Here is a 27,077-nt window from a genome sequence, read left to right on the forward strand (position 1 = left end):
TGCCTTCTCATCTGCCACTCCAGCTGGTCCAGCCAGCTCCTTGCACTGCACACAGCCCAGGGAAAGAGTCAGGTCGCCTCATGAGTGCTAACCCAAAACCTTCACTGCTTGATGAATTGTTTGACCTACTTGAGGCTCAGACTTCACTCAGAGAATTCCATGCTCTTCCTACAGTGTTGGTCTGAATTAAACCAGTATGTACAACATGACTAGTTCAACAATCACCACACTGTGCCTTGGGACTTTGCCTCTGCTGGAAACTAAAGTACATGCAATTAATTCTGTGGTTCCTCAATGAACAAAATGGGGCTTTTGTGTAATACTATTACATATTTGTTTCCAATTAGTCATGAATCATGAATTGTTTTGTCTCAGAAATTAATGCTCTTTTTTTCCAAATTATCAGTTTTTACCTACTTTGCAGACCCCCATGTTTCCATGGCTTGTGTGGGCCAGGTCTTCTGTCCTGATCCATGCTGGAATCTTGGGTTTCTGAATGTAATTGTACAGTAAGATTGAGGTCTCCAGATCCCATGGATTGAGAGAATCAAATTGATCCCAGACCTGAGAGAAGGTTGCTACTTTCCTACAACTGCACTTCAAACAGGAATATGTCTTCATGTTATTCTGCTGTCCAGTGATGTGGATTAGGGTGAAACATCAAAAAATTTTGCTTATGAATGGGTGTACAGATTTTGCCTCCTCTCAAGGCATAGGCCTAAGTACTCTTGTAGTGACCACCAGTGTTCTCCTACATAAATCAGGTCCTGCTTAATACAGGGGATCTGCCACATCTTCAGATGCATCCATGAAACACGTGTCACTTGGGCTGCGTGACCTTTACAGAATCCTCCAATTCCAGGGACACTTTGGAAAAGTGACTTATTTTGTGCTCTATTGTGTTGCAACTCAGATGCAGAAGGGGAGTGAATACACGGTCATATCAGGAAAGAAATACTCATTTCTGATAAGGCAAAATGGCCTTACCTTTTTCAAAAGAAGGAGGCCAGCACAGGGTGAGGAAGATGAGCATTTCAGCCTTTTGCACTGGTGAATTTGGGAAACCCCTACCCAGACATAAGCTCAGGATTCTGACAGTGAGACAAGTGTTGTATTACCCAAGTCCTTTTTGTATCAATTCATTTATAGCACCCTTGTGAATCCCATAATCCAAGTCTATGTATGAGACTTACAACACACAAAGGTTCCTACCAACCTCAAACTCACTGAGCACTTTTAACTGCTTACGGCCTTTTAGTACGTTTTCAATTTTATTTCGATGTCCTGCCCCTCAGCAGTGAACTTTTCTTGTTTTCTCTTCTTTTCTGCTACCACCAGATGGATGTTCATGCCCTTGGCACTGTCTTCCTGGAGGGCAGAACAGCAGCTCCTTGTATCCCACTGCAGGAGGTGGCTCCAGCTCTGTTGCCACTGTGCACAATAAACTCTCACCCAAGTCACCATCCCTGACCCTCAACAAATCAAGAAGGGTTGTAAAGCAAACCCACGTTGCCATGTGCAGCCTTCTGCCATCAATTGTGTGTTCATCAGAGACTGGCCAGCACATGGGGTGGGTTGTGCACAACCAGCCATGCCCACCTTTTCCCCTTCTCCTCCGGCACAGGGTCCTGCTGCTGCATGTTGGGTAGCAGCCACCTGTGGACTTAAACCCTACACTGCCATCAGGCAAACTGTCAATGGCACTTGCAGAGTGGCTTTCTTGCACTGTGCATCCACTGGCTAGGACTGCCAGGGTTTGCACCCCTGCTGCACATTGGCACGAGGCAGGAATTGCCTTGTCAATAACTTACCTTGGGAAAACACAATCAAATAAAATTATGTTATCCACCTCCGACGCCTTTGCTCATAATGGATTGTTTTGGTCTCCTGCATATGTGTAATCAAATACTGCTGCTTTTCACATGCTACACTTCACAGTGTTTAAATTGAGAGGGATCTCCCTTAAATATTTATTTAAACCATAGCATCCCTTGAGCTCTTTATAAATTGCTGTACAAAATTGACTCCAAACACTATTTTAAAAATTTAATTAAACTGGTTTTCTGCCTGAGCACAGTGCTGTGGGCCAGCACCTCCTTCTGCCAGGGCTGAAGATCCTGTAGCTCTGAAAGCCAGCCCCTGCTCCACAGGACTTATGGACCCAGCCCTCAAATTGTTCCAGAGTCGCAGGGCAGAGTTTCAGAAGACATATTGGTCTTGCCCCAATAACTCAAAAATCCTGTAACTTCCAGACATAGGCTCCTTCCCCGGATGCAGGAAAACTGCTCTGAGAGCTGTCTCTTCCTACTGGTACCCACACACCACAGCTGAGGCTGGAAATACAGTAATGCCAATCCTGTGCACCTCACAACTGCTGGGGAGCAGGAGGAAGCTAAGGCTGCTGATATTTTTAAATAGCATTTAAATCATGACTTCATAACCTGGCGTTCTGGGAATTTTCTGAGCAAAAGATCCTAAAAATACATAAAACACACAACATAATCTGTACTATTTGGCTGGAGTCTGCAAATCTAAGAAGGATTCCCCACCCCAAATAAAAATATTTTTATATTGTATATAAAAGAGAGGATTTAAACTCTTCATTTAGCAGGCCATTTTTTTGTATTTAATTTTAGTTAAAGGTGGACTTACACAGAAATGTTGGTAGTATTAATGTTATCTGTTAAAAAGTTTACACTAGATCAGCAGTATATTGGTGGAGAGAGCTACAGCCCTTCTTCTGCATTTCTAATTCCACATTCTTCCAGCATCCTGATGAATCAGTTATTGGCTAAATCTTCATAGCCAACATGGATTTGGGTGGAAATTGAATTACTCACCATCTAAAGTAAGTGCGAAGAAGATAATTCATTATGCTGCTCCTTAGCTATAATTGAGGCTCATGTCTTAATTCAAGGCTCTGTGTGGGTTTAATCATAGAGCTGAACTGGGGAGAAATACCAAAGCTTCTCTGAATCATTTTTATTCCTGCCCCAGTTCTTTGTCGTTAATTACATCAAGACATATCTCCAAGGAGACCAAGAGTGGTGCCATCAGCCTGCTGTCCCTTAGGTCCCCCCGAAACCTTCACTTGTTTTGCTAAGTGCGGTGTGTCTTTGGATGGTCCCTTGGGAGGAAGAGGCAGGCTGCATTTTGCTTGAGATCCTTTTTGTTCTGAGTGCAGATTTCAACAGAGCAAATGAAAAGGTACAGTCTTTTTAGAGTGAACACTAGTGGTGAAGCTGGGAGATCAATCAGCCTTTTCTCAGCTAAAGATGATTGCAGAAAGAGTTTTGAACACCAGGAGGGCACTGAGCATTACTTTCCTCCCACGGTGAATGCAGTATGTGGAACATGTGCCTCAGACATCCTTTTCCTTTTTCCAGGCTGAATGGGAAAGACCTCCTTGTACTTTTCTCTCCATTAGCCAAGGCCATGGTCAGCAACATGGATGAAGTATCAGTTCAATAATTTCAAATCAATACTTCATTACTTTTCTCTGTTCAGAGGAAGCACATTTTTCTCTGCATGGGTACATAGAGCCTTTATCCAGCTCTCATCCACCCAGACATCTTGTGTCAGTGTTAGGGTTAATTACCTCCTTTTAATTTCCTGCTATTATTTACTCAGAGCACCTGGAGTCAACCTTTGACAGTGAATGTGTCTGAAATAGGATTTCCAGAATAAAGGGGTTTTTAAAATTTTTTGCCTGTACCAATCAATCTGAACATCTGCTTGGTAGCTAGAAAGGGGTTTTTCTTCTTCTCCTTCCAAACTTTTGCCTTTCAGTGGTAGCTCTTGCATAGCCACTGGGCCTGGCAGTTCCACTTCAGGGGATCTTCTGAGAGTCATAACTTTATCCACAATCGGGCCAGAAAGTCAAATTACAGAAAATTTTAGGGAACTGCATGGTCCTGAAACTGTTGTTTCAGACATGTCCCAGATGCTTAATTCCAGAAAAGAAACATTTTGATGGTTCAGAACTGAAACAACTTGTTTCCAGTTTGAACTGAATGAAAGCCTCTGACTTCCTCTCAGTTTGACATTAGCCCATGCCCTCTCTTTTCTGCTTTGGTGTCTCATGAGGGCTTGTGCTTGTCTGTAGCCACGTCTCACCAGCTGGGCTGCACACACCCCTGACTCACAGCAATCACACTCCTGCATTGCTCCACTTTCACCAGTTTTCTCATGGTCATACACACCTGCAATGAAAGGTATTCACCCAGAAAAGGGACTTTGCAATGTGACCCAAAGCACTGCAGCAGGAAGCTGGAAGCCCCTGGGAACCTGATGTAATGCCCTGAAAAATGCAAGACAGAGGAAGCCAGCCGTGTAGCATGACCTGAAGCTGTGCCAAAAGAAGCAAGCCCAATTATTTCACTGTACTCTTGCAAGGACTGGATCTGCCTCCTGAACACGGTGATACTCACTTCCCAACTTTCACCCTCCTAGATTTGGAGAAGCTGCTTGAAGTGTGATGCTCTGCATCTGTTCTGGCTGTCCTACGTACAAAACCAGCTGTTTCCTTCTGCCCAGAGAGTGCTGGAGGGTTGTGGACAACCTAGGCATGGGGCAAAAGTAGAACTAGGCACTGTGACCACTGTACTAGGCACTCCTGCAAAGGTCTCAGATGTTTGCATGGCCAAGGTCTGCTCAAAGCGGCATTGGTTTAATTCAAACCCTGTTTGTGTGGCTTTGTGAGCACTGAAGCAGTGTGAGTCCAATGTTTAACTATTGTTATTTATTAGGTAGAATACTGCCCAGTCCTGAGCCTGAACTCTCCAGACTGAATCCCAGTATATACAATCCGTCTTGCCTCTCTCCAAACAGCATCCAGCATCAATCACAGCACTATAAATTGTTTACACAAAACTGCAGACATCATAACTTATTTAATAACTCTCTTGTTGGTCAGACAAGTAAATATTTCGAAAGATTGTGAACATCATGGCAAGCTGGAACTGCCTAGACCAGCTCCAAGTGGATCCAAGTTAACAGGGGACCATATTTGCCTTGCCTTTGATGTCCCTGCTTGAAATGGGGCTGAGAAGAGATCTGAAAACAAGCCTCCCTAAGGGAAGCTTATGCAGTTTTAAAGATGCTCAACCTTCTGTAGAGATAACAGGAAGAAGTAAACTGTGGAAAGGGTTTGCAAAGAAACTATCTTTCTGAAGCTGTAAATTTGAACTTGTGGGAGTCAGACCCTCCCCCTCCTTCTCCATGTCCTCCTCTTTAAACCCAAACAAATGAAGTGGATGCCAGAAAGTCTCTGCTGCAGAAGAGGTTGAGGGTTCATTCCTTGGGCCATAGCTAGAGACTGCAGGGGTGGGTTTCTCTCACTGTTGGTGGAAGGGATGGTGGCAGCACCTTCACACAACCACCTCTTCTTGCAGGCAGCCATCCCTGGAGCTTTGGCCATGAGAAGGGGAATGGTGTTGGCATTGACTCCCACACTTCCATTGCCTGCCTGTGGTAAGTCTCCATGCTTATGAAAACAGACCCTGGCTATCTGTTTCAGAAACAATCAGAAACATGTTGTTTTATGAGATATTTGTTTCCAATCATTTCCAACAATTATTTGGGATCTTTTTCCTTTCAAGTTCACTGAGTTGTACCAGTTCACCTCCTTTTCAAAGGGGCTATGTAGCATGCAGGAATGTGGAGTTGAAAGGACCTGAGTTTTTGCAACAGGAATTTGTTTTGGAAGCAAGTGAGTCAGAAGGAGAGGAAATGGGCAGCTCACCAAGGGCTTCGGCAGGATTATCCCACCCTTTCAGCAAGCTACAGCCAGGGCAACTCATGAGCTGGGCCTGAGCCTGCTTCCAGTGGGGGTAGGGACAGACAAACTGCTCTTACCAGCAGTTTAATACAGCATAGGATATTGTCATGGTGCTTGAAACCTCATCTGAAAAATCCCCTCAGGCACAGACCTCGCTAATGTGAATCATAGACTCATAGAATATCCTGAGTTGGAAGGGACCCTCAAAGATCATTGAACCCAACTGTGGCAGCCACTGCGATGCTGGAAACCTTCACCTGGCTGAAGGTGGCTGGAGGCTGCTGCTGTTGGGTCACTGGGGTGCTGAGGAGGGCACTCCTCCACACAACCCCCTGCCAAAGGCCAGGCACAAAGTCCATTGTCAGATGAAAACACATGGACTTGAGGGTAACCTCGTGCTGAATCAGTGGCTCAACTGCATGTTTAGCATTTACTTGTTTGGTACCTGACTGGCCCCTCCTGACCTGCGTTTTCTTTCATAAGGTTTTAATTCTCAGTCTTTTGAGGTACTTCAACACCTCTCATTGCTGGGGCATCTGGGCAGTTTTCTTAAAATATATGTTTCCTTGCACTGTGTGTATCATTTAATGTCAGAGGCATGTGTGAGGCTGTCCATGTTTGCAAAAAGGCAGGGGTTTCATCCCAGGACTAAATCAAATGCTGCCAAGACAGCACAGTGCAGACATAAATAAAAGGTTGGTTGTAGAGACCAACTGTCAGTGGCTCTCAGCTCCTAAATATCCATTCCTGTTTGTGCACAACCATACTTACTGGCCCTTCTGCCTCAATATACTCAGTGTAAACTGATGATTGATAGAGAAAACAAGCTAAAAAAAAAAAAAAAGAGTAATTTCTTACACAAGTGGGTGCATGTGCAGAGGAGATGAGAAAAGCGTAGAGAGATAACACTGACCTGGTGGCAAACAGAGTAGTGTGAAACGCTGTCAATACAGTCAATATGTTCATGTCCCACAGGTGCAGAGAGGTTTCACACGATGAAGTAAATGTTTCCTAATTCCTAGACACACATGATAGAAAAGAGCAGCATGCAGAAGGAAACACATTCTGGTAACCTGCCAGAAAGAAAGGTGTTATTTTTCAAAAGAGAGCTGGAGACACTCCAGCTCTGGATCCATATCCAGCTCTAGCCTCCAGCCGTGAATACTAACCTGCGCCTAAGAGCCACCACTCTTGTGGGCTCTATGCCATACATACCTGTGTGACATTGCTTACGTGGTTGTCACTGAATGGGGTGTCCCAGTGTGCTGGATGAATCTGTGGACATTACAGGAGGAATATTCTCCCACCACCTGGAGCCCCAAAGCCCTGAGACTCCCACTGTGCAGGACCCCACAGCTCCCATAGCCCATCACAGCTGTGTCCCTTCCTCTGTACTGCGGCAATGGGTGATCCATCTTTTCCACCAAACTCTGCCAGCCCTGGACAGGTGCTCTGCTGCTTCTGAGCAGGTGATGTGTTGGTACATACCCTGCTGCTCAAACTTTGTTGTAAGATGAAGGTGCTATGCAGCTGTCTCTGTGCGAGTGTTCCTATTGACCAGCACCTACAACAGGAAGTTTGCAGTGGGGGTGGATTTGCCCTTAACTAAGTGCATTTCTTTCCCTATCTTCATTGCAACATGTCACTGTTTTTTCAACCATTAGTGATTTTTCCCCCTCTCTCTTAACGTTGTCTGTGATTTCTGTGTCATGAGAAGGAGTATTGTCAGATCACATTCTCATGATGGGAGAGGCAGAAAATCCGTTCTGTATATCATGTGACCTTGGCTTCCAACACCACAAAGGATTTCTTCAAGCCCTGCTCATTATCTCGTTTTATACTTTAAAGAAAAGTGAAAATGCTGGTGACAAATAGCCTCGTTTATCACATTTAATTGACTGACTATTCTTTTAAGCCTCTGAAACACACTTTGGGCCAAAGCACTGGAAAAAGAACATGCCATTTACCCTGGTCTGCTGCCAGGTCACATTAAAAAATGTTCAGGAGGTGTTTTCTAGATCAGTACACGGAGCAGGAGTAAGTGTGTGCACTCTCACCACAGCACACTTCCCTCCTGGTTTCTAGCAACCACGACAGTGGCAGCCCTTTCACAGGCAAGCAGCAGAAATGAGCAGAAATGAGAATTTTGAGTGAAACTGTTGTGGGAAGGGTGAAGCTACAAAAAAGTTGTGTGTGAAAGGTGTCAGTACTTCCCTGCTGACAAAGGGAGTGCCTAGAATGGGACTGTGGGGGGCTCCCTTCATCCCAGAACGAACAACAGAACTAACCAACATTTTCAGTGACAGCTTAGGCAATGTGAAAATTAGCAATGTGCTCTTTCCAGCTATGGCAGGTGTTGTGCTGACTGTAGGTTGCAGGAATGACAAATTGGAAATAGGGATTAAAAGCCCCAAAGATGCAGTTTGGGAGGGATGACTGCACAGCTTTCCCCAGTGTCCCTGAGCCAGGCTGGCACTGACTATGTGGGCTGCTGGTCAGCCCCAAGGACCTGCAGGTTGTGATGGGTCATGGGCTGCCTATAATGACCTATAAAGTCATACTGTAGCAAACAAAACCCCAAACATCACCGTAAACTACACAGACAGAAATACAGTGTGTAAGACACCCCCCTTCCCTCAGTTCAGCTCCCCTTGATAGTGCGAGATTTCACCTAAAGATTTCTCTTATGGAAGGAGGTGGTATTCCTCAAGAAAGGTGTATACAGGTATGTGCAGGAAGGTAGGCTAAAGAAACTGGGTTTGATTGAAGAACAGAAATCTAAAGAGACAAAAAAAATTGCTTTCAAGCACATAAGGGGTTGAGCAAAAAGAAAATGAATAAACTTCTCTCTGTCCCTGCTGTAGACATCAGCCACATGCTAAAATTTCAGTGAGGGTGTGTACTGGCTCTGGCTGGGACAGAGTTAAAAGAGATTTAATACAGATTTAAGGAATGTTCCTAATAGTGAGTGTAGTAAAATACTGAAATACTTTGTCTCAGGAGACTGTGGAGGTTCTGTTATTAAAGGTTTTTCAGAACAGATTATCCAGACATCTGTAAGGATTCACCTAGGCATGGGATGGAAGGATGGACTGGAGCCAACCTGAGCCCCTGGGGACGCTTTGCATGAAATTTTCATCACATTAATTTGAACACAAGACTCTTCTTATAAAGTACTGAAGACACCACCCTGGTTTTTCAAAAATCCCTCCAAAAAGGTTTCAGTCTTGACTGAGTCTGTCTCCAGTTTGGAGATGGAAATATTTTGACTCCTTTCCCCAACCCACCCTGAGACAAACCTGCTCAAAGGGGCCAATGAACCCCAGAGTCACAGAAATCTTCTCTCCCCTACTGTCGTCTGCTGGCCTGGGACTCCCAAGCTGGAAAGGGTGGGGAAAGGACCCTTGTTCCGAGTGGCAAGTGGTTCCAAGAGCCATTCCCACATTCCTGCTCCTTCCCACAGCATCACACACAGGATACCCCAAAACCCAGTGCCACCCCCACAGCTGTCACCCCCGGGGAGACGAGGTGCCTTCACAGCCCCAGACCACCCCCACTGACCACTGGGGGACTCAGCATTGCATCCTAAGTGAAAAAATGACACAAATCCTGCTGTCCTGATTAGCCACCCTTCTAATCCCCGTGATGTCAGCGGGGTTTTGCTGGGCTGGATTTGGCCCATTGCCAAAGAGCTCTGGGTTTTATTGTCCTTGCTCTGGCTGGTGGTGGCAGGAGAAGGCTGCAGGTGTGAGCCTGCAGGAGGAGCCTGACCTGGTGTTTTAGATACCCAGCAAAATTCATAGCCAAGTTTTGTTCATCTTTGTGGGAGAGGTGTTTCCTGAAGAATGCAGAAAAATCCCACCATGCAGTTCCTCTTTAACTACACAGCATGTACATATTTATATATGTGTATGGGTTTGATTATATCTATGTGTATAAATATATATATATATATATAGTAATTATACTGTCCTCATGATTTTTACAAACACAGTTTCAGGGGCTAAGACAAGGTACGTGTGTGGTGGGGGGAGGAAAGGAAGAGATGGAAGGAGAGGAAACTGCTGCTGCACACAGCAGCTCTCATCTAACCCCCATTTTTTACACTGATGGAACGCACCCAGTGACTGTTTCTACTATTTAAGGAAAAAGGTTCCTATACAAAATCCTGTGGTTTTGAAGTGATCCTTTTATAGGCATAAAAAGATTTTTTCCATATCCCTCTGTTTGATTTCTTTTCTTTTACTCAGACCTGGCTACTCAAATAGATATTTGCAGAATATCATGCACTGGAATCAGACACTTCATTCAAATTCTTTTGGAGGTCAAATATCCAACCAATTTACTACATAAAGCCATGGGGATGCAAACTGAAGTCAGTTTAGCTGTAGGGCAGTGCAAGACAGAGTTGAATTTTGTCCGGCACCCATCCCAAGGGATTTTGTGCTGGCAATGACCCATCGCAGAATTGAATGTGCTGTATGTTCCACAGCGGGTTTGCCTCTCTCAGGGTTCTCAGTGGTGGTGAATATTAATGGTGTTTGTAATCTCATGTTTTGGAGTAAGAATAACTATGTGTTAACCTTGAGTTAATAACACAGGGGTTTAGGGTGCTTATCCTAAACAGCAGTTGGACACAGTGCACAGCCTGCACCTGGAGCAGGGACCTGAACACTCATCTCTCCTGTCCCAGAAGTGAGAAATGTGGCATTCACATCTGTACAGGCCCAAAACGTGGTGCACGTCCTGGACAGAGAGGTGCTGGCAGCGATGTGTGACGGGGCTACGGTGGGGGTGTCTGGGCTGTGGCTGTGGCCTCTCCTGGGGGAAGACTCGTGCAGGCAGCACACATCACGTGCAGGGTCTCAGGTGGGATACACACAGCCCAAGGGCAGATGCTGAGCTGCTTGGCCCAGCTAAAATCCTAGGATGTGAAGCAGCAAAGCAAACCCTAGTGATTTACAAGCAAGTCCTGAGACAGCTGGGGGTTCCCTGTCTCCCTCTTCAGTCAACATTGTCCTTGGGGGCATCTGGGCACAAGAGCTAAGCTGGGGATCCAAAAGCAGTATTACACAGCTCAGTGCTTTGTAAGGACCAACACAATATTTAATTTAAGATTTTAATTTAATTTAAGATTTAATTAAATCTTTATAATAGGCCTATACAGCCATATACTGTGCTGGAGGCAGCTTTTCTGCACAAAACTACAAGCCAAGGGATTTACAGAGCTCCAGTAGCCACTCACTGCCAGATGTCTATTATCTCATCACATACATATTCTCCACAATGATGCTGGAGCTAATACTTTCCTCCACCACCACAGAGATGTGCCTGGTACCACCAGTTTGTGCTGACATAAATAACAACCTATCCAAGCATCTCCCCTACAAGTGCTGGGGGAAGGGGCAAGGACATATGTTCCAGATGGAAATACAGCCAGGGGTTGTGCCCTTGGTGGCTTTGAGTTATGTAATTTTATCTCAATGCAACATGAGAGGAAGCTATTCCTCCATACACTGCATTGTATTTGGCTGCCTGCTCACATACTTCTTTATGAATGTAGGAGGACTGGTTATAGGGATGATGGCAAAATTGTACCAAAGCAGCTGAAACCCCAGTATATCATAAAAAAATTAACCTGCTATGTGGCTCCCCCTTCACAGATGAGGTATGTACACTCATCCCTGCTTTAAAGTTATGTAAATCTCTGACTTCAGAGGAATAAATTTTGATTTACTCCCACACTGAATGAGTGGGAAATGCTGGATTTTGGATCAGTGGTACAGGTCTCAACTCTACAGGCTTTCAATATAAAATCATCTTTTAACTGTATATGAGGTCACTACAGAAAATTATGTGATCCACATATGTTTCCAGCTCATCTAGAAGGAACAAGTAAGGCCAGGCTGAAGATACTTTGACAGAATGGGGATGAAAAACTAAGTGGTGTCTGCCCACAGAGGGACAAACTCGTGGCACCCTCCCAAACTGTGGGTGGTCTATTGTGCATTGCTGTAGTCAATGAGAACATTACACTCATACATGCAAACCTAATTTGAAAAAAACAGTATTTAAACAAACAATGAATGTATTGTAACCTCATAATTCATACACACTGAACCTCGGCTCTCCGTACTCCAATACATAGTAACTTTCTCAAAACCCTGCAATTTGATTTTAAAAAAGGAATGCTGTGGGCGTTGAGTTAGTGTAGAAGTACACAAGACCATTGATGATTCTGTTTTCATCTACACAGAGCATAAGGCAAGTAGGTGATTTATTTTTATTGGCACTGCTGGCAGATAAGCTTCCACTATTATGAAGTTGTCACAGGTTGGGTTGGCTCTGGCTGTCAGAGCACGCCCAGCAGAAAACCCAATTCAGTAATTACATCCTCCTCAAGGATGTGTTGCAGGGGAAGGCTGTGGCCCCTGCTTCTGCCATGGCACTCGGAAAGAACCAAGAGTGCTCTGAGCCAGCAAAGGACTTGGACTGTTGTTGATTTTTGTAAATGTTGCAGCACGCCATGGGACATCACAACTATGCTACAACTGAATGAAAAATGTTCAAATTCCAAAAACAACTAAGCCCTGAGACTGAAAAATAGAAATCCATTTCAAAGATGCTGAGATCTGGTGCCACCAACCCCTTTTACAGACTTCAGCAGAGTGAGGACAAGAAGAGCAAGGTGGGGCATCTTCACTTGGCCATTGCTCTCCCGGCTTCTACAAAATTAACACTGTGGTCACCTGGACTCTGGAATTAAGAGGACAAACTTTTGATGGACATTTCCACTCTTGCCAAGTTGTAGCTAATTTATCCAGATCCTACCCTTTGCTTGAAGGAGAACCTTGTTTATCACACAAATGACATTTTTACCCCGTTCATCTGAGATCTCAAGAGGGAAAGGAATTTTTTTAAATTAAAGATTGCTAGAGAGGTCTAGCAAGTAAAAAGACCATGAATACAAACGGACGATCAGGGCTGAATATCAGATTACATTAACAGCCCTGCAGAATTTGCTCCATTTCATTTAGCTTTAAATTTCTGTGCTGTGGGTTTGTGTGTCTCCACAGTAGGACTCACACTTCTTGGACAATGGCAGCCCACTCTGTACTCACTTTTGCTGTGGAAACAAGGCAAATCTCCTGCAGCTTCAAGGCCAACAACAAAGACATCCTAAAGAATGGCAAATCACAGCTCCATATGCACATGCACATGCTTTGGGCAGGTCTGAAAGCATCTACAGTGGAGAGCAGAGCTACTCAGATTTTGTGATTAAAAATGTTCTTCCCAGAACTAGAATTTTGTCACTGTTGTTTTTAAAGTCACCTCTTGCACACAAATGTTGCTTTTGAACAAGTGTTTTGCAGTGTATTTTAAAAAGACAGCTGTAAATTAGGTCTACAGTTTTTTTTAAAAAAGTACCTTAAGAAACTTGAATTTCATTTGTCCATCTTTAGTACCAGGTACATAAAAATTAAAAAAATATCAGAGGGTGTTCTTTATATTTTAGGAGTTTCTTCACCTTGTTTGTCCATCTCTCTTGTACCTCCAAAGACTGGGCCACTCCTGCCCTTCCTGCCTTACTGAACCAGTTCACCAGAGTGGCCCCAGGACCTCAACACCAACACCACTCTGATGCACTCTGCATTTTGGAGAGGGGTGAACAGCCCCCAGTGCCTGCCGTGGAGAGGAGGAGCTGCACCCTGGGCCACCCACAGGCCCTGATGGGACATCCGAGGTCAGACCCTCAGCCATGTGCTGTGTCCAGTGCTGCTCCTGTGCTCTTTCTCCTCCTTGTTTCTCAGCCAGAGCTTTGCAAAAGTCTGAGTTTCCTCTAGCTGGCAGCTGGGCACGCTGCTTTCCTTGATGAAATCTGTTTGGAAACGGTAAAGATCTGAGGGCTCCCTCAGCTGGAAAATCAGATTTGGCTTACCTGAATGTCAGGTCAGCTGAGCTGGAGTTAATAAACAGCTGGGGATGAAGAGGGACAAACAGTGATGGAGTGGCGCATGGGAGCCTGTCAGATTGGCTTCTTGCAGGGTCTGGCCCTTGGTGCTGCCTCAGCCACTGCCTTGGGCACCCCCTGCCCTGCCAGGAGCCAGCGCTTGCCTGGGCAAAGGGCAGCTGGTGCTGGGACAGAGCCAGCTCATCGCGTGTCCCAAACCCACAGGGACTTTATGGCCTGGGAACACCTCCAGCTATAGCAGAGCCACACACTGCCTTGTGCAGATGGACTGACAGCACAACCTCACAAGCCTCTTCTTGGTGGGAAATGCAGCTAAATAATCCAACTTCTTGCTTGTCCCTGTCAGTCAGTGGGCCAGGCCCCAATGCTGCTGGGCTTCCAACTCTGGGGATAGGAAAATGGGCCGTCCCAGGCTTAGCATACCTGCATCCCTAACTACATAGCCAAGGCCCTTTAAAAATGTCTGTAGAGTTGGAACAAAGTGGATTATGCAAGGAACCCTTCTTATACAGTAGCTCTGAATATGCTGAACAGCTTGAGGAGGGCATCCCTGCTCTGTATGTCCACCAGTGAACCCCACACATCCTCTTTTCCTGGGCATGTCCTGCCCAGTATGGAGTCTAAGCACCCCCATGCTGAGCTCAGAGTTTCTTTCCAGGGTGGGATAAAAAGGCAGACCCCCTGCCATGTGCCATGGGTTGGTTCTAGCACTGCTTGCACAGGCAGGGCTGTGCCCACACCGTCAGGAAGCTCTGCAGGGAGATATCTTGCTTTAGAAGAGGGGACAGGGACAGAGACAAAAAATGCAGAAAACTGCTGAAAATGTGACTCCTGGTTACCATGGCTGTAATCCTCCTCACAACGCTGCAGCTGAAAGAGAAAGAGAGGTGGCTCAAGGCAGCCAGGGGCTCTGCCATGGGGATTTCATCGTCTTCAGAGGACATATGGGGTGACAGCAGGTGTTGCAAGGGGCGTCTCCAGGTAGGCACTGGTTATGACAGTGCCCCTTCCCACAGATGTTTTGGGGCCCTGGCATGCCTGAATTTGGACCCCTTCTCCTTCCAAGGCATGAGTGTCCCTAGAGCAGGAACCACCCTACTGTATCCTCCACCCCTCCTTTTGGGCACCTCATCACAAAATGGATGCAGTGGGAAGGCACTGCTGGAGGTCCTCTTGGGATTCAGATCACCAGCCCTTACCCTGTTCGCTCATCTCCTTCTAGTCAAAAATGAGATTATTCCCTTCAGCTGCCAGAGGCTGAAAATAAAAATGAGTCAGATCTGATTTTGTATCACTGCAGTCAGACTTTCTGTGCTGTGCAGGGAAAACAAAGAAAGGTGAAATCCCTGTAGGGAAGGATTTGCAAAATTCTGCGGGAAATTGGTATTACAGATAATTGTTTCCTGCTGAGGGGATATAACAGAACTTTGCAGAAAAGCTGTCCTTTTCAGCAATATCCACTGCAGTGTATCCAGGCACACAAGTCTGTCTGTAGCATAAGTATGCTCCACTGCACATTTTCATCCTGCACCTGAAATTTAGTATTGGTTAATTCCACTGCGATTTCCTTTAAAAGAGACATCACAGTGTAAATGATAAACCTGTTAAATTACAAATTAGGCGAAATGGTGGGTGCTTTGGCCTCTGGAGCATCAAGACTTTGATTCTTAATGGTAGCTGTTGAGACTTACCAGTTGAAAATGTGCAGAGAAAATTATTGACTATCAAAACAAAATCCCTGCTCCTAGGCAGGTTCATGCTACCAGAAGGCACTTTTTTTTCATGTTTGGCTGAGCATAAAAAAACACAATTATGAGTAGCTTCTTCTTTGTATCTAATGCCCAGTATTTAGAGAGTATGTCCTTTTTTTCTCCCTATTGAAGGTACCACGTTAAAATAAGTCAGCAGTAATAAAATAAACATGACAATTAAAGTAGTTCTAGTTTTACTATTGTATACAGTGATGGATATGCTTATATATATTAAAAAAAAAGTCCTTTTTTTTTCTAAGCCAAGACACCATTGGTAGGCTACTCTGAGCTACAGTAGTGTTAACAGTGGATGGGAGAATGGGTCCTCAGACAAGCTTCTCTTTATTCTTCCACTGACCTTACCAAAGCAGAATGATGGCACTCACTGAATCAAATACTGCTGTCTGTTGAATGAAGCCCTCTTGCTCAGCTGTCTCTGACAGCTCTAAATTTGAAGCAGCAGAAACTTTGACCAGACAAAAGAAAACTTCTGCTTATAATTATCACAACAAGACCAAAACCAAGAGCACTGTGACTGTTTTATTAATAGTGTGTTTTACTGCTCCCAACCTTTGCAAAATCTGTTTATCTGGCTCTCCAAAATTATTACTACTTGGACCTATTTCATATGGATCGTGAAGGATAAAGACATTCCTGAAAGCTCACTTGCCAGCTCTGCTGTTCTGCCAGAAGCAGTAATTTGAGAAGTAATCATGGTCCCTTTGAAACATGGATCACAGCATGGCTGAAGGATGGGGCCCAGCCAGACACACATGCATGGACAGATCTACAGGAGATTTGTTCTCTGTCCCACAGTAGCTCTCATCTTCCCTCTTCTGCTGCTCTGCAGTTTTCCTGCTGAGGACACATGTAGGCAGAGAAGACACCAAATCTCATCCTGAAATAATTTCAGAAACACGCTTCCACATCGGGCTCTTCTCCTGATTGTGGGAAGAGGTGCCAACTGCAGAAGGCCAGAGCAGGAAGTGGCTCAGATCTCATGTTTTCCTTACACATCTCAGTAATATCTTTTTGAAGAACTAGCGCATTTTTGCAGAACTGAAGGGTGCTGATGGCATCTGGTTTAACATGATAAACCTTGCTTGTTGTCCCAAATTTACTGGGTAGCAGATCAGCTCGTTTGTTAGATAGGTATAGCAGCCCCCTGACATCATCAGGAGTGAATGTGTTACATCGATTAAGCCTTTTACAGCCCCTCTTGGATTTAAGTAAAGAGCAGTAACTGAAGGGCTTAATGAGGAAAACAGCTTGTGCATGTAGAGTCCTACCTGAGATATGTATTTGAAAAGTGCAAGTGTCGGTCACACAGAGCCCTAACTGCTTTATCAGACAAGAGGAGAAACCTGGCAAAGCTTAATGGTCTCATGGCAAGACATGTGAATGTGGTCGAGAAATGTCTGTCAGAGATGTCTGTCAGTTGTCAAGGGATGCTGACATCCAAAATAACCAGTTCCCAGCACTGCGAACTGTGTACCTCAGTTTGTCATCTACTCAGAGCTTTCTTGGAAGTAAGTGGCTTTTTCAGAAGCAAGGTGAATAAGCTGTAGTAGAAGAGCAACTATGGTCTTCCTCACTCCCTGTAAGTCACTGCCATTTGATAACCACGTTTCTGTAACTATTTTGAGCTCCATCTGGAGAAAAGAGGCACATGGACAGATATACTCTGCAATGTAATTGAGGAGCTGGTTATTGGAGGAATTTTATAGCTTGTTAGGAATGCCTTTAAGTTATTTTTGTGTAGATTTATATTGATGGGTGGCAGTATGAGTGGATTTGAGCCTAGCATCCCATGACCCATCCAGTTTCCACACAAGCAGCAGATGCCAGGCCTGACTCCACTATTGCCTATCAGGCCACCAGTAGCAAGAGCGGTGGAGGAGAGATCATCTGTTTTCTGTGAAGGGTATCTTCATCACCTCTACTGTGGAGCCCTGTTAGAGAGTGGGAGAGGAGAGTGTCACATGGGAGAAACGTTCTCAAACCAGGCTAGTGGCTGCCTCCTCCCTCATCAGCATAAAATCACATTTGTGCTGTTCTCTTCATGACCCTCTGGCTGCAAAGAACCCCACGGTGGCTATATCAGGTGAAAAGACCAGCACTGGCCACAGTTTGACCAAGAGCAGCTGTGGTTGCTGAATTCAGAGTTCAGGCACATCCAGAGAGCATCTGAGTATCCCAAACAGAGCCACCTCATCTGCAGGGCTAGACAGCACAGGCACATCAGGCAGGCTCTGGTGGCCAAGCCCAGTCAAGACAACAGAACTTAGAGTCAACCTACTGCAGAAGTCCAGGTTTTTAAAGAGGTTCAGGGAAGGGGCATACAAAAAGGTGAACCTAAGTCCTTAGGCAGCTGTGGATCACTGTCTTGGATTTAGGCACCTAAGTGCTTTTTTGGATTTCATCCAAAACACTTCACTGAGTGAGTGTTGCATTAACAACAGCCCAGTCAGAGGATAAGCAGCAACAGAAATGCTCCAAGCCACTATTTTAATGCATCCTAGAATGTGAACAAATGATCACTGCAGAAACAGCTGTAGTGGGTTATGGTGCCATTGCCCCAAGCTGTTTCCTTCACTTGTACAACGAAACACCCCTCAGCAGATCTTCCTTGCAAAACTTCCAGCAAATCCACCAGCCCACTGCAGGCCGGAAATGTATCTGGGCTAGAACCACTGACTTGGTGTTGAAATGGGCATGCAGGTCCCACTGTCCATACATCTGACTCTGTTAGAGGGGAAGGTGAATCCTGGTGGGTAGAGGAGGACAGCATCTTAAAGCAGTATTGTTATTTCTGTAGGGATTGTTTGCCTCTATTTTCAAATATGGAGCCACTTGTAAGGATCTGACAACTTTTGCAACTCGCTCTTCAGGTTCCCTTCTGAAATATGTCAAGTACCTACATGGTTAGTCGTGCTGCCCATGACCCGTAAGTTCATATTAAATAGAAGGACAACAGATGCTCTCCTAGAAATGATGGGAATAAAAGGATAGGGTTGTGTGTGCCCTCTTTCACTTTTGGCAAGCATACTCTAACTTTGGAGGATACACATTCAGGTGAACGCTGCCTGCAGGGCACAACAAAAGACAGAGATGAAGTAAGAAGATTCAGTTCTATTTTAACTTTCCCCTTGGAGTGGATGTAGCTTGACTTCTCTGATGTAGGCTGCCTGGCTGCAAGTTGCACATAGAGGGAGGGTTTAATCTCCCTTCAAACAGCCATTCATTCGGAGGCTGGCTGGCTGCTTTTCTCCCAGAGCACTCTAAAACACCTTGAACAAAGGATCTCCTTCTAGGTTCAGGTCTTTGTCAGGTGAAGGCAGATCTTATGAGGTCTCACATCTAGACAGGGGAATGTGGGACCCCCAGAAGAGGGACTTGCCTGAGGGGGTGACTGGGTTTGGGCAGAGTGGTGATGCAATTAAAGAGTGTGTGTGGTGTAAATGTCCCACAGCATCCTGGTCTTTAAACAGCCTGTCTCCTCTAAGGGATGCCTGCATGATGCTTCTGTATCACAGTGCTGCAATATGCCCAAATGTCAGGGGTGAAGCTTGATCCAGGGAAGGAAAGGATGTGATAAATAAGGCTTCAGTGGTGTCTGTTTCTCATCTGAAGTAGAGAAAATATGGTGAGGTAGAGGTGTAATTTCCACTGATGAGTCTGGAAGTCCTTTAGTGAATTGGGGGCTGCATAAATTGTGCAGGTGACCTCAGAACAAACCCACCTAGTAAAATGCACATGGATGCCTTTCGATTAATCTGAATGAGGCTCTGCCTAAAAAAATCTTCAATTATTTTGGTGCTTGGTTACATTTTCTCTCTGGTCCTGGAAGGAAGGAAGGAAGTAGAAAAATTCAGCTTGATAAGGAAAGTCTTCTGGTAGGAGAGCTTGAATTTCTCTGCCTTCCAAGCAAGATTTCTTTGTAATATCAGTATAAACGTCTACAATATAACTAATGGATTTCAATGACTTTCAGATCCTAATGCAGTCCCTACAGACCTGTAAACCTTCATGGTGCAAGCTGACATTCTGGTGTCGGTGCTGCAATCCTTTGCACAGTTGCTGTAACTTAAAAGTTGTCAAGCAAAACTGTGTTTCCGTAATGCTGCTCAGATAACTTCTTGGTACCAGTACTTTTCCAAAAAATATCTCCTCTCCTATCTCTTCAAAAAGCAATTCCAGTGGAGAGTAAATAAGAAGTGGGGATGACATCAATATCTGCAGAAGTGCCTGTAAAAGAGTAAGAGAGCAAATAAGAGTTAAATTCAAGACTAAAATATACGTGCACAAGCCAAGTTTATTACTGTGGGGCTGAAACATATCCCCACTCACTCCACTAAACCTGTCTACAAGCAGGTAGAAAGGAAGGAAAGCAGCTCGGAAAGCTGACTCTGTGCACAGGGATGCTCTGCACAGCTGTATTTTTCTTTTTTTGGTTTTCTGCATGAAGCAGAGGTGGGTCTGTACCACCCCCACAGATAACAGCACACTCCCTGTGTGATTTCGTAGTGTAGTCAGGCATTTGGAAAGGATTTTTCTATGAAGAATGGATTTGAGTCATAAGCCTTTGACCCTGCGGCCCATCCGAGATGGCCGTGACAGGTCACTGCTCCCTGATAACGATTCCCCACGCCGTCTCTGCCACTCCCACGGCGGTGAGCTGCTCCGGGGCGGGTGCACGGCCCTGGCCTCCCTCCCGAGCCCTGGGATCTGTGCAATCTCCAGTGTCAAGATGTGTTTGGATAGGGAAAGCTGCTACACTCTGTTATACATCAGATAGATAACAGGAGCATCCCCTCGCCTGAGGAGACAGATGCCTGGTGCTGGGTGTTGAGCGGCCAAGGCCTGTCCGTCTGTGGGCTTTCTGCCTGCTCTCTAAACCTGCATGACAGTCACATCTTCAAGGGGCTGTTTTTTGGAAGATAAACATAGCTTCTCTGGTTCAAAAATTACAAGTCATTCTCCTATTTTTTTTCTTTAACCGAGAAGGTCTGTAATTTCAGCTTTTTGGGTGAGGCTCTCTGTGGGAATGCACTGACATGAAGGGGTCTTGCAAACTCTTGTTGAACTTTTTGAGTGCTCCCATTACAAATAAGCCTTTCTTCACTCTTTGCCCTTGCTACTGCGCTCAAATTCTCTTATTAAAAAAACCCAAACAATCTACTGTAGATAGCTTTCTCCCTTTGATCTCATAAAACTAGCTCATGTAGATCCACTGGAGGGAGACACTATTTCAGAAAGGGCAGCCCTGTCTTTTGAAACTTAAGATTTGAAAACTTATGTTACCACAGCTAAAAGCTTAAATTGATGAGTTAAATAACTATTAATTCAGTCCTTATGGACGTAATAGAAACTACAACACAAAGCATTTATAAAAAGAGCCTTTTTATTGTGTATTGAAACACACAATTTCAAGGATGCTCTCCTCTCCCCAGGGGAACCTGCACTCCTCAGGGAAGGGCAGGCTGCAGAGGCTCTAGCGTGAGTGATACCAAAGTATGGCAAGTGCTGGGGGAAGGACAGTCACTCAAAGGCGTTTATCTCCAGGACTATCATGGCAATGGCAGGCCCACAGCCCATGGCCACTGATCTGGCTGCCCCTCCTGCTGTGTGCCCTTGCCAGCTGCACACAGGTGCCCAGCACCTTTGAGCCTCTCTATATGGCTGTGACCATAGGAAAAGGGGGTAACCTGCTCCAGGGCAGCTTTCCTTTATCTTCCCAATAATTACAGTCTGACCAAAGTTTTGAAGAGTATAACCTTTCCAGACTCTATTTCTTGATATTTACTGCTGTAGCTATAGGTTCTTCTGCCATCAGCATATATTTTCCTTTTTTTTCCCAGGGCTTCAGTTGTCTCTTAGTAGCAGTGATTTCACAGCCTAGACATGTCAGTGTAAATAAGTAAGAATCCTTTTATCTGTACTGTATTTTCCATCTTCCAGGCTATTGTTTATACATATATGCTCAGTAAAGGGAGGAGACATTCCCAAAAGATGTCTCTGGTTTCTACATTACTTCACATACCTTTATCACTCTGGCCTTTGCGTTTCTCCTCCCCCAGATTCTCCACTATTTCAGTCTATTCTCCCAAATAAAGACCTGCTCAGCACCCATTAGGCATTTGCAAGTTAAATTATCTGTAAGTATATCTGTAAGAATATGACTGCAGCTGTTTTGAAGATGAAGTTGATTCTCTTTTTTTCCGCCCAAGTAAATTTGAAATTCATTTAATGAAAAGGGCAAAGAATTTTTAGCTAATACCTGTGGGTAACCCCAGTTTGTTTTCAGTCTTCACTGTGACTCCAACAGATCAGTATCTGACTTTGACAAAGTAAATCTGGAGTCACAGCGGGGTGGTGCTGAGCTGTAGCCAGACATTTGATGGGAGGACAGGGTGGAACCCACTGCTTGACTACACCTACACTGGACATCAAACATGGCCCAGGGGCTGCTGAGCACTCACAAGTAAAGGTGAAGTGGGCATTTCCACAGACATCATCAACACATTGTGCTAACTCATGAGATATGACTGAAGCTGCTCATCTTTCAGCTTATTTGAAGTCTGTTTTCCTCATGCAATAGTCCACACAATGATGTTAGTGGGATCCACAGCTCCTACTAATTTCTTCTTATTACAGAAATCAAGCTAAAACCAGTGCTTGGAAAAAGACCTTTTCTAAGCTGCACACCTCTCACTTCCCAGTGTCTGTGAGACCCCCCTCCTTATCAAGTGGAGCTCACATCTCTTGCAGGAATGCCAATGTGGCAGTCACAGCTGAGCCTCCATGTGTACCCTCATGGAGATGGATGGAGCTGCCATAACATCTGTATTATACCACTTTGTACCCCAGTACATAATGCATCAAATCTGTAGTACTTTACTAAGCAAATGCAGGAATTAATCTTCTCTGGAGTAGTAACCATTCAAATAAACTAAGAAAAGTAGGATAGATCCAACACCAACATGCTTTGCTACTGCGTAACTTTTCTTCTTTCATCTTGCCCTACCTTTGGGGGATGATTCTTCCTCCCCTCGACACCTTGCTGAGAGGCCAGCTAGAGCTTCTAATCCTTCTCAAGAGCTTTTCAGCTGAATGACTGTACAAATATTTTGGTCAAGAAACACCCCTGAAAAACAAGGCTTAACTGTTCTGTTCCTCAGCTGGGTGACAGGGGTAATTACTGTGATAACTTCCCATCTCTCTTGGGTGTTATGATGAGAAACTCATTAGTTATTTTCTGAGTACCCTGAGCCAAGTCCTTGAATAAAAGAGCTGTAAGGATTGTTTTAACAATATTTAGCACTTCAAAAGTTTTGGAAGCACTACCTAATTTTCCCAAATGTAAACCAGCTAAATTCTGCAGGGTAATTTGTGTGCCACACCCCTCAGCCTTTTCATCAATCTTCACAGCGTTCAAGAACTCACATAATATGGGTGTACACTTTCTCTGTGTTCACTAGTCTTTTCTTTTTAGCTTTTCCCCCCATTTTTTCCTCCCTCCAGCACACTTTCATGTGTCAAACTTTGGGACTTTAAGGTATATCTGACAGAAATGATAGCTGAGTCCTTACACTTAAAGGAAAATTCTCTCCATCAGTGCAGTATTTCTGCTCCCCAGCAGCCGCTGGCCCAACACCTTGCACAGACACCAACTGCTGTGAATTAAATCGTCTTTGCAGAATGGTCACCACCTGACATCGTGAACTATTTCCCTCTATTCATTACACATCCACCCCATCTGCTTTTTTGGGATGACTAGGAAGCAATAAAGCAGTTTGAGAAAAGAATCCCTGAATACTGAGTCAAAATACAGCTAAAGAAGCACCAGAGAACTGGCAAATGAAAACCTCCCTTCTCCATAGCAATGCTTAGTGTTTCCCTTGATGTAGCAATAAAATATCTGAAGTTTCTCTGTTCCAAGCTAAAAAGAGATGCCAACTGCATAAACAGGTGATTACTGTCAGGATGGGCAATGTGAATTTTTTCTTGCAAAAAGGTAATAGCTATTTTCTTTATGACTAGCAGCTGTTCTAAGTAAGTTTAATATATCATGGCTGTAACATGCCATATAGGATGGACAAGAGGAAAAAATAAGCAGGGGTTTAATAGCACATCTGTGGCTAGTTAGTTATGGTAAACTTCAGGTACGTGGTGATTTCAGCATATGTTCCTAAACATTTTCCTGGCAACTGGATCTAAGACAAAACCTGTTACAGTCTTTTGGGGAGTAATTAATGCACCTAGTTACTTCAAACTTCACCAAATTATGAAAAAAATCTGCTTGATTTCACTGTAAAAAGCACTGATGAATGATCATCTCCAGAAATGAGGCTCCAAGCCTGCAACAAGTTCTGTAGGAGTGGCAGGAAAGTTCTGGCCCTGAGCAGCGACACTGCTGATAGGACATAGAACATAAACACAGGACTCCCAATCAGGGAGGTTCTGAGGCCAGAGAGAATTATAAAGGCATAAAGCAGCCATAACTTGCATCAAGCAGAGCACAACTTCCCATTCACTTGTCATAGTGATGACACGCTGCAGTGCTGTTGCTGAGGAGTTGGCTGGTGTGCAGCATGTCTCTGTGTTTTTCCTTTCTTCTTCCCTGTAAATTAACTCCTCTGTATTTCCCCCATATGGCCTGTCTTGCTCATGTTTGTGTGTTTCTGTTCTCCACAATTTCTGTCCATAATGGCCACTTGCAGGCCAGACTTGTAGGCGCTGCTCTTCATCTCCCGAGGAGCTGAGTCCTGGTGTTCTCTGCTTGCCCAGGCATGCAGACCTGCTCTACCGTGTCCCACAGGATCTAAACCTGCCTGCTGTGACACATGGGATGCTCTACTGCTTGCTGGGTTCATGCAGCCCCACCATGCTCCTGTCCAGATACCCAACTTTGTGCACACAACCACCATCAGCTTTTGATCCATGGTTTCTTTGCCCTTCTCCTTACAGGGGACAATAATGGTTCTCTCCTCTGTTACCCCATTGAGCCACCCTGCCCCATCACACTGGTTTTCACCCATCTCAGGAGTCCTACATGGCAGGACAGTGGCTTTAGTGCTCTTTTCTCTTTTGCAAACTTCGTTTGTATGCTTCTCTCTCAGCCATATTTAGTTCTTTCAGCCATTTCAAGGATGAAGCTCTAAATTCAAGAATGTCTGACAATGGTCCCCTTCTCTGGAAAGAGCCAGGAGAGGGAGATCTCCTCAGGCAGCTGCAGGACTGTGGGCTTTGCAGGGGAGCAAGGCTTCATCAGTTGTGCACATTGACCATCAAAAGGCAGAACTGCTTCCCTTCCTCCTCTGCTTTCTTTCATCTTTGCCCTACTCCTGGCAGTCACAGTCTCACAGTAGCAACCTGAGGACACAACCCCGCTGATCTGGGCAAAGACAAAACAAGAAGCAACATCTGCCCAAAGAACTTGCTCTCTAACAGGCAGAGGGCAAGATGCTGCAGGAGCAAAGGGAGTCCCTGAAAGCTGCACTAAGGATGAGAAGCTCAGCCCTCAGACTTCCCAACTCACAGACTAATGGCTTCATGTGTTACACCAACCCTCTGGGCAACCCCCCTTAGACATGAATTGGGGCTGCCAGCCATCATTTGCTGTTAATTGTGAACACAGCCCAAGGCATCCCTCATATTGTCTCAAAAATCATGTCTGCTTTCTGGTTTCTGACTGTGGAGCTATGTTCAGCTCACGTTTTCAGGCTTTTTTCTGTAACAGGAGACCTAGGAGCATGGGCACAGTCTTATTTTTTTTAGGAGCTTTTCCTCTGTTTTCTTTAACTTTAAGGTCCTTTGACTTCACTCGGGGGAAATCTTCAGTGACTCCAGACAAATCTGCAGGAGTGCCTCCTTCCAAGGACTGCACCTCCCTTTGCAGCCCACAAAGTGTTCTCAGAAGAGATGTAGCAAAAATTAGCCCCAGGTGCAGAGAGGCAACTGAGATGTGCTGTCCTCTGTGATTTTATCATGCTGTCTACAGGCTGTGACATCACGAAGACAAAAAGATGTCCCTTCCCTTTGACATTGTTCAGTAAATGGTCCAGTTTCAAGTGGTCCAACGGAATGGTCCAGCCTGTTCCCCCTGCACACCTCCTCCCATCCCCTAAATCCAGGTCCAAAGCAGCTTTCCCAACAGAGACCCATGAGCTCCAGGAACAAGGACCTGCTCTGTGTGGCGCACCATGACTACCTAACCAGAGCAAAAGCTTTTGTCTTGGGAAGAAGGGATATAAACAGGACTGTCTCCTACAACCAGGGAGAACAAACAGCTCAGAGCTGCAGCCATGCAGATGAGAAAATCGTTCTGGAAATTTTTTCTTACAACACAGAGGAGACAAGTATTTTAAACCCCCAGAACTCCCATTTTGCCTGTCATAATCAAGATATTTAAATAATAAACCGTAAGTTGTGGCAGCACAGCTTCCTTGATGGAAACCCTTGCTATTGTCACACCCACATGAAACTACTCTGTGACAAAACCTAAACCTGCTACTGATTGACTACTGTGTCAGCTACAAGGCTTTACCATGGGAAAATACAGGTGTTTCCCAGCCAGCAAAGCCACAAAGAACTTCGCATGCAATCTGCAGGGGCAGGGTGCAAGGGGTTTTGCTCAAGGTCCCCCTGTTGCCGGTGGCATTGTCCTTGGTAGCTGCATCATGTGTCAGCAGCTGCAGGCTCAGACCGTCACTGCTGGAAGACAAAAGGAGATGTCCGTAGAAAAGCAGGTCAATGACAATTACTCCCAGAGCCCTGTGAAACCGGGGCACCAGAAAACCTGTATGCAGTTTTGGGCTCTCCTGCAGACTTCTGCCGTGACCTTGGACTCATCATGTAACTTTACTGCCCTTGTTTTCTCACTATTAACTAGAGCAAATATTGAATAGGACTCAATTTATGAACATGTGTAAAAGCGCTTGGATAGCCTGGAATAAAATTCAATTAAGACAGGGCAAGCAGTTGATGGGCCCAACCAATTATTAAAGTAAATGATTCACAAACATACTTTTTTTGGAGAGTGTCATTAAACAAAAACAGATTTGCAAATTATTCACCTGTTTCTAGAAGCTGAATAAACCATGGGGAGGGGAAGGGTGGGGAAGCAGGCAACTAACAATGCTTCAAGAACGCTTGAAGACCATGTTGAAAACAAACCCTTTGGGTGCATGGCCGGGTGCCAGGAAGAACAGCAAGCTTTGGAAAGGTCTGCTCTTGTCCCTCTCCATTCTTGATAGACCCGTCTTCCCTTCTGCAGATTTTCCTTATGCTGAGAAAGCTGATGTCGTTCACCTCAGCTGAGCCATGGGCTGTGCTCAGCTGTGACGAGAGAGAGGGCAGGAGCTGCCCGTCCAACTTTTCGGAGCAAAGCCGCTGCCTCCCGCCGCGCCCGCAGCGCCGCTGCCCCGCGGAGCCACCGCGGGCGGGCCGGGGCGGGCCGGGGACGGGCGGGGCGCCGGCACCGAACCTCCCCGTCCCTCCCTCCCCGCCCATCCCATCCCATCCCATCCCATCCCATCCCATCCCATCCCATCCCATCCCCGTCTCATGGCGC

General features: G+C 45.2%; 1 protein-coding gene across 3 annotated transcripts in view; it reads left to right on the forward strand.

Moving 5' to 3' along the window:
• The window catches only part of JCAD (junctional cadherin 5 associated), a 61,325-nt gene that overhangs the window by 4,528 nt on the left and 29,720 nt on the right, over nt 1–27,077 (forward strand). For 2 of the 3 annotated variants that reach the window (XM_042042883.1, XM_042042887.1), the window contains exon 2: nt 5,394–5,472. The exons of the other annotated variant lie outside the window; for it this stretch is intronic. The gene's annotated coding sequence lies outside the window, so the exon portion shown is untranslated. The remainder of the gene's footprint in view (nt 1–5,393; nt 5,473–27,077) is intronic. 3 annotated transcript variants of the gene reach the window in all.

The sequence above is a fragment of the Corvus kubaryi genome, unplaced genomic scaffold (genome assembly GCF_017639235.1).
Source record: "Corvus kubaryi isolate FWS band 111438036 unplaced genomic scaffold, C.kubaryi_AGA036_p1.0 37398, whole genome shotgun sequence".
Lineage (NCBI taxonomy): Eukaryota > Metazoa > Chordata > Aves > Passeriformes > Corvidae > Corvus > Corvus kubaryi.